A 15,871-nucleotide genomic window follows, 5' to 3' on the forward strand; every position below is an offset into this window, starting at 1 on the left:
ATGGCCGAATGATCAAATAAATACAAGTAGACTCCAAGCCATAGAAAGCTGATGCAATGATAACTGAGAGAGAAGTCCTCAGAGCCAAATGTCATTGCACTTGGCAAGATCACTTAGGTGTGATGGACTATGAACAAGCAAGGCTAGTCCAACCAAACATTACACCTCTCCTCAGGACGAAGTCGACCTCAGAGTTGCAACCACCAAGGGAAACTCCATCCTCTAGCGAGGGCCGTGAGTTCAACTCGGAATTAGAGATAAGCTCAAAGAGAGATCCAGAGATACCCCAACCACCTAATATTAGATGCACCAAAGGGGAATTACCAATGATAAGAATAAGACTGTGTTCGCCATGGAGTGGAGAGTGTTCGTGTACATAGTCATGCAGTTTGGGTTGATGAAGGCTCATGCTATCTTTCAATGTCTAATGTGCATCATCTTCAGGACATGCTCAGGCAAGAGCTAGAAGTATTTGTTGATGATCTATGCATGAACCCCAGTTGGAAAGAGCACTTGGATAAGCTTCACGTAGTCTTTGAATGATGTAGGCTCTATACTCTCTCTTTAAACCCCCTAAAGTGCCAATTTTGGGAAAAACACAGATGCGTATTAGGGCATGTGGTGTCCAAGAATGGCATTGCCATTGACTTCTTGAAGATCAGGGCTATTGTCAACTTGCCACCACCAACCAACTATAAGGGAGTTCAATGCTTCCTAGGACACACATGGTACTATCAGCGCTTTGTTCTCAACTACGCATTGATTGCTAAACCACTCTACAAGTTGTTGATTGTATTTGAATGGACCGAGGAGTGCTAGCATGCTTATGAGGATTTGAAAAAGACTCTCACTATTGCACTGATTTTACAAGCCCTAGACTGGAACATAACATTCCACATTCATATTGATGCATCGAAGTTTTGCCATTAGAGTCGTGTTGTGCCAACTTGGTGAAGATAACCTTGACTATCAAATGAGATTTTCTAGTAGACAACTCATAGATACAGAGATGAACTACTCCACAATGGAGAGAGAGGGTTTGGCCATGGTATTTTTTGTGAAGAAGTTTTGGCATTATCTTCTGGCCATGCTCTTTATCTTCTATGTTAACCATCAAGCCTTGCTTTATCTTGTTAACAAGCCTTGCACTACTAGATGCATAGTTGAATGGCTGCTTCTGCTTTTAGAGTTTGAATTTTCTGTGGTCGTATGCAAGGGCAAGCAACATTACATGTGGCAGATCACATGTCTCGCATACCCACAAGAGAGACCGTTGGACAGGACATTATAGATTACCTACCCGATGCACACCTCTTTAGTGTGTCCAGTGAGAAGGATTTATTCAAAGTTGACTTGATGCCTTACTGGGATGATGACATAGTCCAGGTCCTAAAGCTCCGACTACCAAATAGACCTATTGAGAAGGCTAGACTAAGGTGCCTTATCCTCAATATTCAACCTTATCTATTGATCGTCAGCCAACTCTATAGGTTAGGACAAGATGGCCTGCTTTCAAAAATGTGTATGCGAGCATGAGATGCATGAAGTGCTAACGGAAGTGCATGGTGGAATTGTTGGAGGACACTTCAATGGCAATACTACAGCCCACAAGGTGGTACAATCTCAACTGTGGTGGCCCACCCTCCTCCTCGATGCAGCTAAATTTGCAAAGCAGCGTGATGAGTGTCAAAGGACTAAGGTTCCTATTTGTAAGGATTGACAAGCCACCTAAACTGGCAAAACTCCTTGAGTCAAAGCCCAAACCCATCAAACTTCGACAGGTCTACCAACCAAAACCGCAACCAGCCATCCCTCAACTGACCCAACCTAATGCTGCTAGCACCCCAACAGCTTCACAACCAACAACAAAGCACCACAACATCTGAGCCCCAAGCCAAGCCCCTCACATAAGTGATTGGCCCATATCCTAAGGATTTGTCAAAGAGGCAGGAGCCACTTGCTGAGCCATCTAGCCCGCGATCAAAACCCAACCTCTTGAAGGCCTTAAACCCTCTTACGAGTGGAGATCTATTCTTACATTGGCCTCTAATCTAGTTGCGAATACAAGGGATGACTTGGTCACATGCATTAGACGCCTAGATACCACTTTCACAATCCTCGCTAAAAGCTATGAATGGGGACCTAGGCCTCCTAGACGACTCCTTAGCAAATGATATACACACAATGCCATGTACTTGAAAGATTTGGAGTTCATGTTCATTAAAGTCCCCATGGTAGCCGAGGAATTAATTTTTCCACCGAGATTTCTCACGAGAAGCCCCAAAGGCTAATCACCTCCAATAGCAAGAGCAAAGTCTTTGCCATAGCCCATGAGCTAGAAGAACTTAAAAGGTTGGCCATCACTGACTCTTCCTTTCTACGTAAATGATATGCTCTCCATCTTCAATGGGAACAGGAGGGCTACCCCATTATGACCAATGCCGAGCAGAGATGCACCATCAAAACCTCTAAGTATGACCCGATCTATGTGGCTCCTACCTCCTTCAGAGTATTGGCCATCACTCGCAATCAACCCTTAGAAGATCATAGCATGGCTGACCCTTATTTAGATTGAGTCCTTACTAAGGAAGAGCTCCACATTGCTAGCAAGATCAACTCCGATGACTTTCTCACTGATGTCCTAACCTACATCACGCACATAGGCATTAGACCTCATGATATGGACCGTCATGCTCACTTAGAATATAACCCACGTTTCTACGCATGGCTAATGCAATAGTAAACCATCACAATCTTGTGCTTAGTGCCCTTAACCCTTCATTCTCCAATCCTAGGATGGATTCATATCCTTCTCGAGGAGGGAGGGGGTAAGGTGGAAAGTAAAACATGTCTTGAACCTCAACCAATGTTTAAAGGAATAAAACCCAACTAGTGTCATCATTTCTTTTGGATTGCATGGACTACTTGAAGCCAAAGTCTTTATTTTGTACTTAAGCATTTCACCTCTTCATAGCTTGCAATCATTATCTACTTATTGTTTTGCAAGTGTTATCTCGAGAAAACTAATGGTAAGTTGTGATATTGTGACATGAACCTACGACATCGAGCCAAGACAAAGGCAAGATCCAATTCACAGATGAAGAATAGGCAAAGTACAGTGGCCTAACAGTGGAGATCAAGGCCTTCAACCGATTCAAGTTCAGAAATATCATGAACTTGGATGACTTGGTTATGGAAGAACCAGCCGTGTGAAGTGGGCTATCAACTAGTGCAACCTAGAAAAGTATGTGGACAAAGTTGGACAGGTTATAGACAGCATGTGTGTGGAGTTCCTACGGACCTTCGATGCCAATAGGAACCACAACACTATAAAAATACGACAAGGAGAAGAACCCTATAGGGTTGAGGTGGAGTTGAGCACGATAGTGGTGGAAAAAGCATTGGGCCTGGTCAACAAGGTTGAGAGGCAACCCAAGAGGGACATCTATGGTATGCTAGGGATGGATAAAGCCCTAGTCCACACCAATGATGGCATCAGCCTAGCTAACATCCCGGACCCCAATGTCAGGCTATAGGAAAAGGTGATCCACACCCTGTTCTTTAGCCAAATATACAACACCCTGATGAGCATAATTGGAGTGCCCCTACTAGAGAGCCTTGCAGCCAGATCCCTAGATGAGGTGAATTGGAATGGATACATGCAAAAAAAAATCAAATCTTTGGCAAAGGCACTAGCTATAAGGAAAAGACTAGCAAGAGAGGAGTCCTTGGCTTCCAGAACGAGGACAACAAGGAAGAAATTGTCATCAAAAGCATCCATCATAGGGTTTGGCGGGGTGTTGACTACCATAATCCAAGAGGTTGTGGGGGAGGTGGAATGTGAAGAGGAAGTGGGGGAGACACCCAAAAGGTCACCACCCTAGGAGTAGGAGCAATCAAGAGAGAGGATGATAAGCAAGGGTAGAGAACCAGAGGCACCATCATTTGGTCAAGGAGGGCCTAAGAGGCCAAAGAAGATGACCCCTTGAAAGCAGCAACAAGAGACGAGGGAAAGAATGACAAAGGAAGAAAAGGCTGAGTTATAGAGGGTGCAAGTAGAGTCAAAGAGGCTTGAAGAAGAAAGAAGGAGGAGAGTAGAGGTAGAGGCAGAGGCAGAAGAAATACTAAAGAAGGAAGAGGAGGATTTAGCTTGTGCCATTTGCATGTTAGTGGAATAGCCCTCGAGGGAGGAGGAGCTAGCTACGATGAGTCCACCAAGGGATGAAGGCCCAAGCACTAGCACCAAAGTGCCCAATAACAAACCATTCTCGATGGAAAAAGGCAAGGGAAAGGGCCTGCCATATCCACTCCCACACCTGGTCTAGTGCCCCAACCTGCAACTCCCACAACCACCCAAGGCTCTGTTGAGAATCAGCAATCACACTCAAACAGCCTCTTTGTATGGAATCTCAGGGTCAAGGATATGCAGGCTAACTTATCCCATATGCACAATAGTGCCTACTGCAGTTTCCTACTTTCCTATAAAGCATTGTACTTGCTTCCTTTCTTAATGCAATGAAAGTACTCTTTTCATTTCAGTAAAGTGTCAATGTCATTGTCCACATACACAAGATTGTGTTTATGAGTCCAAGTCTCAATCTTGGAACCTAATTCACTTGTGTAACAAACAGTGTCCATTCCATCATGAGTCTACACTTCTCCTTCCATCCTCCATAGCTTCCGGTTATGCCATGCTCTAGATCCCGCATTTCTCACATGGTATCAGAGCACAGCTGAGCATGGCTTAGCATGTCTCAGGTCTCCTCTCTGCTCTTTCAGCTCCTCTTCATCTTTGGACAGCTCAAGATTGGTGTATGACTCTATTTCCAACTTCATCCTCACTCTTGTCTGCCATAGCCAGACAGTACCCAGCTCACTTGGAGCTTCTTGATCTACTTCTACAGCCCATATTTCCCCACGCTTCCTTCTGGAGAAACTTTCCTATGATCCTAGCGCAGCTCCTTGTCACATCAAAGCCCGACATTGGTAAATCCTAGCTCCAGCATTGCACAAATTGAAAGTCGCTGCCCATTCTACGCCATATTCTGGTCGTACAGTTCACGCTGCCTCTGCGTGCTGTGATCTGGTCCGTGTCCATAGGGCAATTGAAGCTCATTACCCAAGCTTCCTTCCCATCAAGTCTTGTACAAAATGGTTACGTCCACGAACTGCACGAGCTGAAAAACCAGGCTGCACCCTGCAAACCCTAAAGGGAAGCCATAGCCCTTGAACCAAAGCTCATAAGCCTATTCAATTTCTCATTCCTTTGGGCTCAACCAATAATTTGCAACTCTGATCTACTCAGTGCCTCAATTCAAATCAGCAAGGGAAGTGAGAAATCATAGCTCAAGAATCAACATCAAGTGCTTGAATTACATAGTATCTCTTGATACTAGTCTAGTGATTCTTGGCACTCGTGTTTTTTTAGCACGTTCAAGATCATCTAGATTGCTGGTTATTCTCAGTCATTAGAAGCCGATTCCTGGTCATACTAATGCCAAACATGAAGTCTTTAAGTGGATGCTTCTCATGAAGAGTAGCATTACTCTTGCTACTCATTTTCAATTACATAGAAGATATTTTTACTCTACCTATAGGAGGAAATGGAGCTGCTCACACTCAAGTGCAATCAATGATTCCATCTAAAGATTTTGAAGACATCAGCATCAAATCAAGGAGGGGAAGATCACTTGGAGTAAAAGACTTTTGCAGATTTGGTATTCATTGACACTCAGTTAGTGCTTTTTAGCACTTGTGTCTCTCAATCAAGTCTTCTGTTGCTCAAATCTAATAAAGTCTGAAGTTGATTTGCTACTGTTCCCGTAAATCTAACATGGGCAAAGACTCTCCAAATGCTCGATTCAAAGGAGTCGGGTTCCACACTTGGCAAACCCGAATCAAGCTCATCCTGATGAAGAAGGGTCTCTGGGCCATCACAAATGGCAAAGAGAAGAAACCTCGGGACTTAGACCTTGCAACTACTTGGCAAAAGAATGATGACAGAGCCCAGGCCATTATCAAATTGGAGCTAGACGACAGTTATATCCATCATGTGGATAACTGTGAGACCTCACATGATACATAGAAAAGACTTGACACCCTGTTCGGTGCACAATCTAAATCATCAAAGTATGGTCTCCTGATTGAGTTCTTCAGGCTTGAAATGAAGTCCAGCACATCACTTGCTACACATCTCAATTACATGGAAGGACTCCTAACCCAACTTGCAGGAATAAACATTAAAATGGATGAAGATGTTTGCATCGGTGTTCTACTTAAGAGCTTGCCTCCTGAATATAATAATGTATCAACAACTTTAATCAACATGCCAAATCCTGAACTTGTTGATATCCAGGCATCACTGTTAGAAGAAGAAAAGAAGCTAAAAACTAAAGAAGAACCAAGTACCTCTAGAGATGAGCATGCATTATATGTTGGCAACAGGTACAAAGGCAAGAAAGATCAGCTCTTCTGTGACTTCTGCAAAAGGACCGGACACACCGAGAAGTTCTGCCACGCAAGAAAGAGATCCCAAAAGGCCTATCTAGTCGCAGTCAAAGAAGAAGAAGAAAATGGAGCAAAGGAAGAAGAAGAAGAAGATGAAGACCACCAGGATCGGAAGGACAAGACTCATCAGTCCTTGTACTCTCATAATTCTGATAGACTGTTTTAATAGCCTTGTATTTTCCTTGCCCTAATGCTTCCTGCCATAAGCTTTGTAAATTCCTTATGTAACTTGGCATTACAGTCCCTGTACACTTTGTGAGGCCCCTGTTACAGCCTCTGGATGTCCACCATGTTTATGGTACCCACACTTAGCTTTTTCTGCGACAGCCTCTGGTGTTTTGCCATGTCTGTGGTATGCCCACACTTTGCAGGTGGTTCTCATTACAGCCTCTACACACTTTGTGCCTTTTCCAGTTGTGATTGAGGAGGGGTGTTGAGAATCAGCAATCACACTCAAACAGCCTCTTTGTATGGAATCTCAGGGTCAAGGATATGCAGGCTAACTTATCCCATATGCACAATAGTGCCTACTGCAGTTTCCTACTTTCCTATAAAGCATTGTACTTGCTTCCTTTCTTAATGCAATGAAAGTACTCTTTTCATTTCAGTAAAGTGTCAATGTCATTGTCCACATACACAAGATTGTGTTTATGAGTCCAAGTCTCAATCTTGGAACCTAATTCACTTGTGTAACAAACAGTGTCCATTCCATCATGAGTCTACACTTCTCCTTCCATCCTCCATAGCTTCCGGTTATGCCATGCTCTAGATCCCGCATTTCTCACAGGCTCCACACAGGCATAGTGGATGCAAGCAACCTAATGGCCTGGGTGCAATACCTCGTGAACAAGGTGTAGGAAATAACCCCAAATTTGAGTGGGAAAGCTCCATCAACTGGGACGAACAAAGAGACCATTAGGAGCTACAGATGTTGGATCCAGTCAAGACCCTAAGAGGCAGAGGATAGAGGCATCTACAATGACCATACCCACAGCATCGCCGTCGTCCATGGGTTACGATGAATATGTCAAAGATCTTCTCATAAAAATGGACAAGGCAAATGAAAAAAAGAAAATGGCAGTAGCTAAACTGGAAGCCGAAAGAGAAGCTATGAGTTGAAGGAGGAACTCAAGGCTAGAAAGAAAGAAGAAGATAATTGGCAAGGAAGGCTCGAAGAAGAGCGACATGAACTCGTAGGGTTGCATAGGGAGTATGAGCTCATCCTCATGCAACACGAAGAGTTGAGAGAGCAGCCGAAGAGGATAGAGAAGGCAATGGAGGAACTGGAGGCAGCAAACACAAAATAAGCCCAGAGAGAGGAACAACTCTAAAGAAACATGGAAAAAATGGAGTACATGTTACTGGCGGAATTGGAAGAGTAGGGAATGCTAGAGAGGAAAATCAAGCACATTATTGGGAAGAAAAAAGAAGAAGAAACCCAGAGGTGGAGAGAGTTGGAACTGAGAATGGCAGCCCTAGCACAAAGATAGAATGAAAACCTAGAGGAAATGAAATGAAGAGTAGAAGAATGGGTTGCCTAAAGTGAGGGGAGAGTAAGGGAACTAGCATGCCATCTAGCCCATGCCAAACGGAACATAGTGTTGGCAGAAAGTAGGGCAAAGGCCATAAGGTTGAGAGTGGAAGCCCAACAATGTGCCTTCCTCAGCATCATCTTAGATGTCACACATCCAGAAGAGGACGAGGCCATTGAAGCCCTACAAAAGAAGCTAGAAATCACCTACAAGGCCATAAGGCATGACCTGTGTGTTCAAGCTCACGAAGTAGAACCAAACCTAAGCCTATGAGAGCAAAGGGGGTACCTGCTAAGGGCAGGACTAATTGTCCAAGAGATGGAATGGCTAGGGTATACGGAGAAGCAGGGACCAGAAGAGCCAATGAGAGAGGAAGAGCCGTAAGTACCACCATTGGAAGAGGGGCAAGGTTGTGAAGTAAGGCAACGAGACAAGGAAAAAGTCCCCAAATCACCCTCTCCAAGACTGGAAGACCAATAGAAAGTGCCATCTAAGGATGCAACGACAAAAAGAAAAGAGGAGATCATGAAAAGAAGGAAGAAGATGCTGGATCAAGCATGCAGAAGGCTAATGGCATGACCCCTAGCAACTTCGAAAGCCCCCATCCCGCAAAAAGAAGACTACTTCCCAATCAACTGGAATCTGGAACTTGCAATGTGGGAGAAATAATGGGAGAACAAGTGCAAGGCCTTCGAATTCACCTTCCAATATCCACCCGCACTGAGTCAAGTATTATCCCCTAAAGTGGTGGAGGAGGTGATTAGCATGGGTAGAAGGCTTGGGGATCAATGGAGCACAGAAAGAGAGACACATCCAATACTATGGGGGACAGAGGCACATGGTTATTGGGAAGACAAAGCCATGGAGGTACCCAAGACCGTCAAAGGGTACAAATCACAACCAAAATGGAGGCGGAGAATTTGGGATAGGAACGTAGCTTAGGGCACATCAAGGGAACAACCCACCTAGGGAGGTCACACTTGGACATCATGTCTCCCTAAGCTACACTCACCACACCTTTTCCATACATGAATTGGGTCCTCAAGTGTGGGACAACACCCCAGACTTACGTCGACACAACTCCCAGTTCCACTGGCACAGATACGATGCATGGCATGGTGATGTAGGCACACCCCTAGGTAGTGCACTCTCTTTTCTTTTTCAAGAGAATCCAACAACTTGCACCTAACCACCGACTTTGAAGGCCCCCATCACCCGCTCAATATACCCTCGGCCTCCACAACCTCAACCATTTTGACATGCTTCTCTCCCATGTCCAATCCCCATCATCGACTCACATGACCACCCTTCAATCACCTGAGGCCCCATCAACAAAGTCCCACAAGTGCCATGGGATGATTGGCACTCGACTAGGAGGGGGGTAATGTCAACCCCAGTGTAAGATGAAGAAAAAAGAAAACAAAAGAGAATTCAAGAATTTTCAAAAATGTGGAGCAAGGCAGAAAAAGGCGATCCCCGATTGAAACATAAGAGAAGAAAACGCCAAAATCGCAAGGGTAGCCTTGAAAGTCGAGGTGAAGGCAAAGGTGCATTTTAAAATGTAAAAGCACCCCCAAATTTTTGTAAAAGAGTGCCAAGATCCCTCCTATGCAAGCTGTAAAGAGTAAACAGGCATAGGTGAAGGCATAATGTAAGTAGGTGGGAATAGGAAAAGATGACCTTGGTAAGATGGCCGATCAGGTAAAAAAGAGGATGGGCACCCAGAGGGATGAGGGCATGTATAAAAGCCAAAAAGTGAATAGAGAAGCTCATTCTTGGTGTGTGGCAAAAGTGGCTCTTCTTCTTCTTCTTCTTCTTCTTCTTCTTCTTGCTTGCTTGCTTGCTTGCTTGCTTGCTTGTGCTTGTGCTTGTGCTTGAGAGTGAGAGTGTGAGGGAGTGAGTGTGTGAGGGTGAGGGACCATGGTGGAGAAGCTCTCCATCTTCTCCTCTCTTCTTCTCTTCTCCTATCTCGTGCACATAGCTATGGAGCACGGAGCTTGCAGGTGAAGGATTGAGCTTGCTTGAGCTTGTATCTCAGATCATGGAGCTACCGATGTGCTTGAGAGAGAAGGGTACTCAATCGGGCATTGAGGTAAGCTCACTACACTCATAGACTTGAGAGCGGGTATGGCTATGTGAAAGATAGCCACTAGCATCCGGCTCAAAACACTTGAGCAATAAGTGGTCCATGGGTCTTGGGGGTTGAGCGAAATCTCTCACAGTATACTATGGAAGAGTGCTTGGAATTCTTATATGCAAACTCTACAAGATGTAAGTACTCTTTTCGATTAGTTTTCCATATTGTAGGATATGCTTGAAGCATACTCTCTAGGATTTAGAAACCCCTCTAGTTTTCCCATCAATTTCGAGATGCTCTATCATACTCATGTATAGTATGAAATCTCCTAAACAGAGCACTTCAAAATTGTCTATCAAAGTCTCTATCTTGATGAGAAACAATATTTTCTAGAAGAACATACAATTAGTAATAAGTAATAGATTCTCTACAAACAATCTAGCCTATTTTAGAGTTTCAACCTCAAATGCAGCTAGAATAAACCTAAGCCATTTAGATAAATCTATCCATAGTTATCCACACAAACTCATGCATCCTCTATGTCCTAGGAATCAAATAGTGAGAATCATGGAGATACTCTCCCATTTTCTTGAAGGAAACTTCTAAAGACTGGAGAAGTCCTCCCATATTTTTTAATTTTAGTTAAATTGACTTGGCATCTACTATATTCAACTACATAATCCAATATGTCCTTACCCATACTAGATAAATGAAACAACAAGATTATAAGTATTGCTTACTCCATGATCTTAATTCTAACTTGATGATAGCCTAATCTCAAGTTTATCATTGTAAAGAATCAAGCCACTAGCCATTAACCAAGGAGACCTATATAAGGCAAAGAGTGTGTATTATTTATTATGATCTTATTTAGTGTCCTATAATAGATGCAAAGTCATATAGTGCCACCTTTTTCCTTCACCAATAAAATTGGTCAAGCCCATGGTGAATTTCTATGTTTGATAGGGCCCATATCACAATATTTCTTAATTTTCCTTTCCACTTCGTGGTTCTTAGCCTCAAAGGTGATTTAGAGATTGGATGAGTATCTTCAACTAGCTCTTTAAGGGATGATCAACATCCCCTCTATCAAAGTGGTAGCCCATAAGCTAAATCAATTGGAAACACATCTTTAACTCATTTAACAATTGAGCTAACTCCTTTTGATTGCAAAAGTAGAAAATGTTACACGTCAAAAAACACCAAATCATATATAGAGTACATAACTTTTGGTGTATAACCTTTATCCAAATGAACAAATTATAGGAAAATTTGGTATATTATGTTTGCCTTGAATTACAATAGTTTTCCCATGCTTTTCAAACTCCTATAATTATGATAATAGGTCATTTTAGTGAAAAATATAAAGAGCTCAGTTGCATTTATATAGTCATGTAAAGCATATAATACACTAAATATGCAAAAATACAATGTACACATTCACTATAGCCATATAAATCATATAATATCTTAAGTATTGCCTTTTCACTAACCTTTCATTGAAAGAACTCTTTCCAATGAAATATATACTCTCCCTATAGGAGCTCATAATTTAGAATTTATTTATATGAAAAAGTTTGGCCTATCTACCTACCAAAGCTTTATAGCTTATAGTACTGTCATAGAGCCTACTCTTACATGGTTAAAAATTACTTTAAATTTTTTATATTCTTAAAAATAAATAACCATATAGATATAAATAATGTTAGCAACACTTTAGTGCTAGTTTACTTATTGGTGCTCCTTTTAATGACAAACTTGAAGGCTTGAGTTGCATTTATACATCCCTATAAAGCATATAATGCCCTAATTATGCAAAAATATGTTTCACACATTCAATATGGCCATATAAAGGATATAATACATTATTTAATGCATATTCACTAACCTTCTAAAATATTTCAAATGAAAGATATACTCTTGCTACATAATGAAGAGCTCATAGTTTAGAATTTATTTATATGAAAAAATTAACCTAACCACTTGCCAAATATTTATAGCCTATAATAGAATCATAGAGTCTTCTCTTACATGGTAATAATTATATATATATATATATATATATATATATATATATATATATATATATATATATATATATATATATATATAATTTAAAAAAATAAAATAGATATTAGCTAGTTTGCTTGTATCTTACACCAACATGTTTATGAGTAGGAAGGAATATGTGTTAGATACACCAATGTATTTAAGATCATGAATGAATATGTGCTAGGATAGTAACACCTTAGTGCTAGTTTTCTAACATCCTACATCAATTTGTTTAGGATTAGAAAAAAATACATACCAGAATAGATTGTCTACACGATATATAAAACATTCTCACATTACCATAAATGGTGAAAAAGTTGGCATCTCAACTTTCTTAAGTTCTTGTTAGTCAATGTTATTATTTCCCAAGTTTCTTAAGTTCTTGTTTTCAATGTCTAATTCCTTAAGTTATTATTATTTTGATATAAAATTTAAAGTTTTAAATATTTTATAATGACTTGTATGGGTTATTTTAATCACAACTGTAATCAATTTATGATAAAAATGATTAATATTAATATATTAGCTTTTCTAATATTAATTTTGATGGTTTGATGGACTCATGGTGGCTGACCTGGGTGACCACATCAACTCATAGGAACAATAATATGTAGCATTTTAGAACATTAGGATGAGTTAGTCCATTCGAAAAATTGCAAAGACATGACACCCCTAAAGTTTCTAGATTGTCGGCATGTTGTTTAGTGAAACAGTGACACAAGAGTAAAATGGGGCTTTAAAAAACAAAATGGACTCCTTGAAAAAACTCATGAAAGTCCTCATAGATAAAGTTTTTGTGCTTCATAGAGAAAGAGACGAGGCATGGCAAAATGTTGATGATTGGTAGAATTCGAGGTTACTTGGGATAAACTAAATAAAAGTCAATGAAATGATAAGTGGAATTAGTAGGCTAAACCTTCAAGTACCCATGAGTAAAACCGCATTGTTATAGTACACTTTTTGTGACATACTATTTTCATAATCTCTTAGCCCACCATGTTATAATTTGTATATGTATAATTTATTTGCTTTGAAGTTGCCCCAATTGTTTCCTATTTATATGCATAAATGTATTATCTTGAATATATTGCACAATTCCAAATGTATATTTTATGTTCAATCATGTATGAGTTAATCGCATTTTAGTCATGTACGACTTAATCATGTATTTTACATCATATATGAGGTAATCATGTATTTTTTATGTTCAAATCATGTACAAGTTATCTCATACTTTGTGTTCAAATCATGTATGAATTAATTGCTTTCAAGTTATATATGAATTAACTAAGAATCCAATTTTAGTGGTCATAGTCACTTAAGAGAAGACTCAAATCACTTAAAGATTATCGCTATTTTGCTCTAACAAACTAGGCTACCTAAACTGCTATAGGAATGGCAAACAAACCATTGATATGAAATCATGTACTTTGATTCTCATATGTGCATAGCTCAATTATGTAATCATCCACTTGCTTCCCTCAAATGCATAGTTTTAGTTTTCTAATTAGTCTTACCACCTTGTTAGGCGCATATACCCAAGTTTTTTCCTATTCCAAATAGGTATATTTGAAGAATTAGTCCATCAAAATAGAGTAGTTACTGTAGCCCCCTTTTTCACACTATCTCTTCCACATTTAAAAATATAGAGTTAGATTTTACAAGTTTAAATGTATATTAAATAAAAGTATTTAATTCTTATAATTAAAATAAAATTTCAATTACTCTTACTTACTTGACTATTAAGTGTTAAAAAAATTAACAAAATTTTTACTTAAACACTTCACCTCTAAAAATCAAACACTTAAGACTCAAATTTTAATTCAAACCGGCATTTAAGCAATTAACTCAAAAAAGAAAAAATTAAAAATTAAAACTTAAAAAAATAAAGCTAATTTAAAATAATATGTTACTTTTATAAATGATTTTATAAAATTTAAAATTTTTAATTATTTAAATATAATTTACTTTAAAATATTATTTCGAATTAATTAATTTAATCAAACTTTAGACCTTAGATAAATGCCTTTGCGATCCCTAATATTAGAGATTGGTTTGACATGTACCCCTTGATGCATACATAGACTTTATAGGGGAATATTCTTCCGTACTAAAGAATCAAATTTTCGTATGAATGACTTTTTTTGTATGAAATAATCAATTGCTCATATGAACAACTTCTTTAATATAAAAGAATTATTTTCTATGAAAAATTCTTCCATTAACCAACTACTTAATCCAATGGCTTACTAGGGAAGCTTCAACTTCTTGAGAAGAGTGTAAGTAATGTAATGATGAGTGATAGAGTCATCAATCATGAATCTAGTCTACTTTTCTTAAATAAACCATGCATCCTTACTACCTGATGTGGCCCAAAAGAAGGCCACCATGTGGATGTTGACATGTGACACCCTTGTGTGTTGACTATATGAAAAACCTTTAAAATTTTATACTTTTTGTGCACAATTATTTCAAAGGTTTTCACTCTATGGATTTTTTTTGCCATATTTTCCCTTGTTAAGGCCTTTCTTATCATCTACTCCATTTTTCTTGGGGAAGCTATGTACATGCAAAACACAATTTGTTCTTTAGCTCTTTCAAATTCTACTTAACTTTACCTAGAATCCAATAGTTTCCTTTTAATAAAGGATAGCTGCAATTTTTTCTTTGTTGGAAGCCTAATTTATTTTAAATTCCTCATGATTCTTAATGTGCCATGCTCCTTATTCTTGAACTCAATATCAATAGGGCTTGTATGCTAGCATGAGAGAGAGAGAGAGAGAGAGAGAGAGAGAGAGAGAGAGAGAGAGAGAGAGAGAGAGAGAGAGAGAGAGAGAGAGAGAGAGAGAGAGAGAGAGAGAGAGAGAGAGAGAGAGAGAGAGAGAGGTGTGTGTGTGTGTGTGTGTGTGTGTGTTAACACATAGACTAAGTCATATGCTATATATGCATAAATAAAGTAGAGGTTGTGTGTGAAGTGACTTAAAGGTCAAAAGGTATCTATCACTTTAGAGGATACTTTGTATGTACTTAGTTGACAATGAGAATGAGAGAAGAAGAATAACTCTTGAGCCTCCATATCTTGTGCCATTGCTCCTTCCATTCCTTTCAGTTGGTATCACAACGGGAGTGCGAGATCAAAAGCTTGGATCGAGGAGTGTGACAAATTGAGGTCTACATTGAATTAAAAGCTTGATTTCCACTATTAAATCACATTCTAATATTCAACCAATCCACCAAAATAGGTACACATATTGGTAGAGCTGCAATAGCTCGAATTTTAGGCATTGATGCTCACTTTGAATGTATTTGAGAAGCCAAAGGAGGCTGGAAATCATGTATGACAACAAGGTTCAATCAATTTTTAGTTTCAAATTGGTTCATGTATCGATGCTGCAAGCACAAGGACTACTTAAGCTCAAGCCTAGCTTAACCAAGGGGGCTTGATTGTGAAGGAGAAGCTCAGGGGATCCTTTCAAAAAGCACAGGGGATTTCTTGGCAAGGAAGCAAGGGTCATAAGCCTGTAACTGTGATAGAGAAGAAATGAAGGACAGTTTATGGCTTAGTTGGTAGAGGCTTGAGATCTAAGCTTATTTTCATGGATAAGAGGATGTTCTCTTCATGGAATATTTTGTCAACTGCACCCCAAAGGCTTAGCATGATTTGGTGGCGGTAGCAAAACATGCCACCTTGTTTTATTGAAAT

This window comes from Lygodium microphyllum, chromosome 5 (assembly GCF_053477565.2).
Source record: "Lygodium microphyllum isolate KBCC chromosome 5, Lygodium_microphyllum_v1.1.10, whole genome shotgun sequence".
Taxonomy (NCBI): Eukaryota; Viridiplantae; Streptophyta; class Polypodiopsida; order Schizaeales; family Lygodiaceae; genus Lygodium; species Lygodium microphyllum.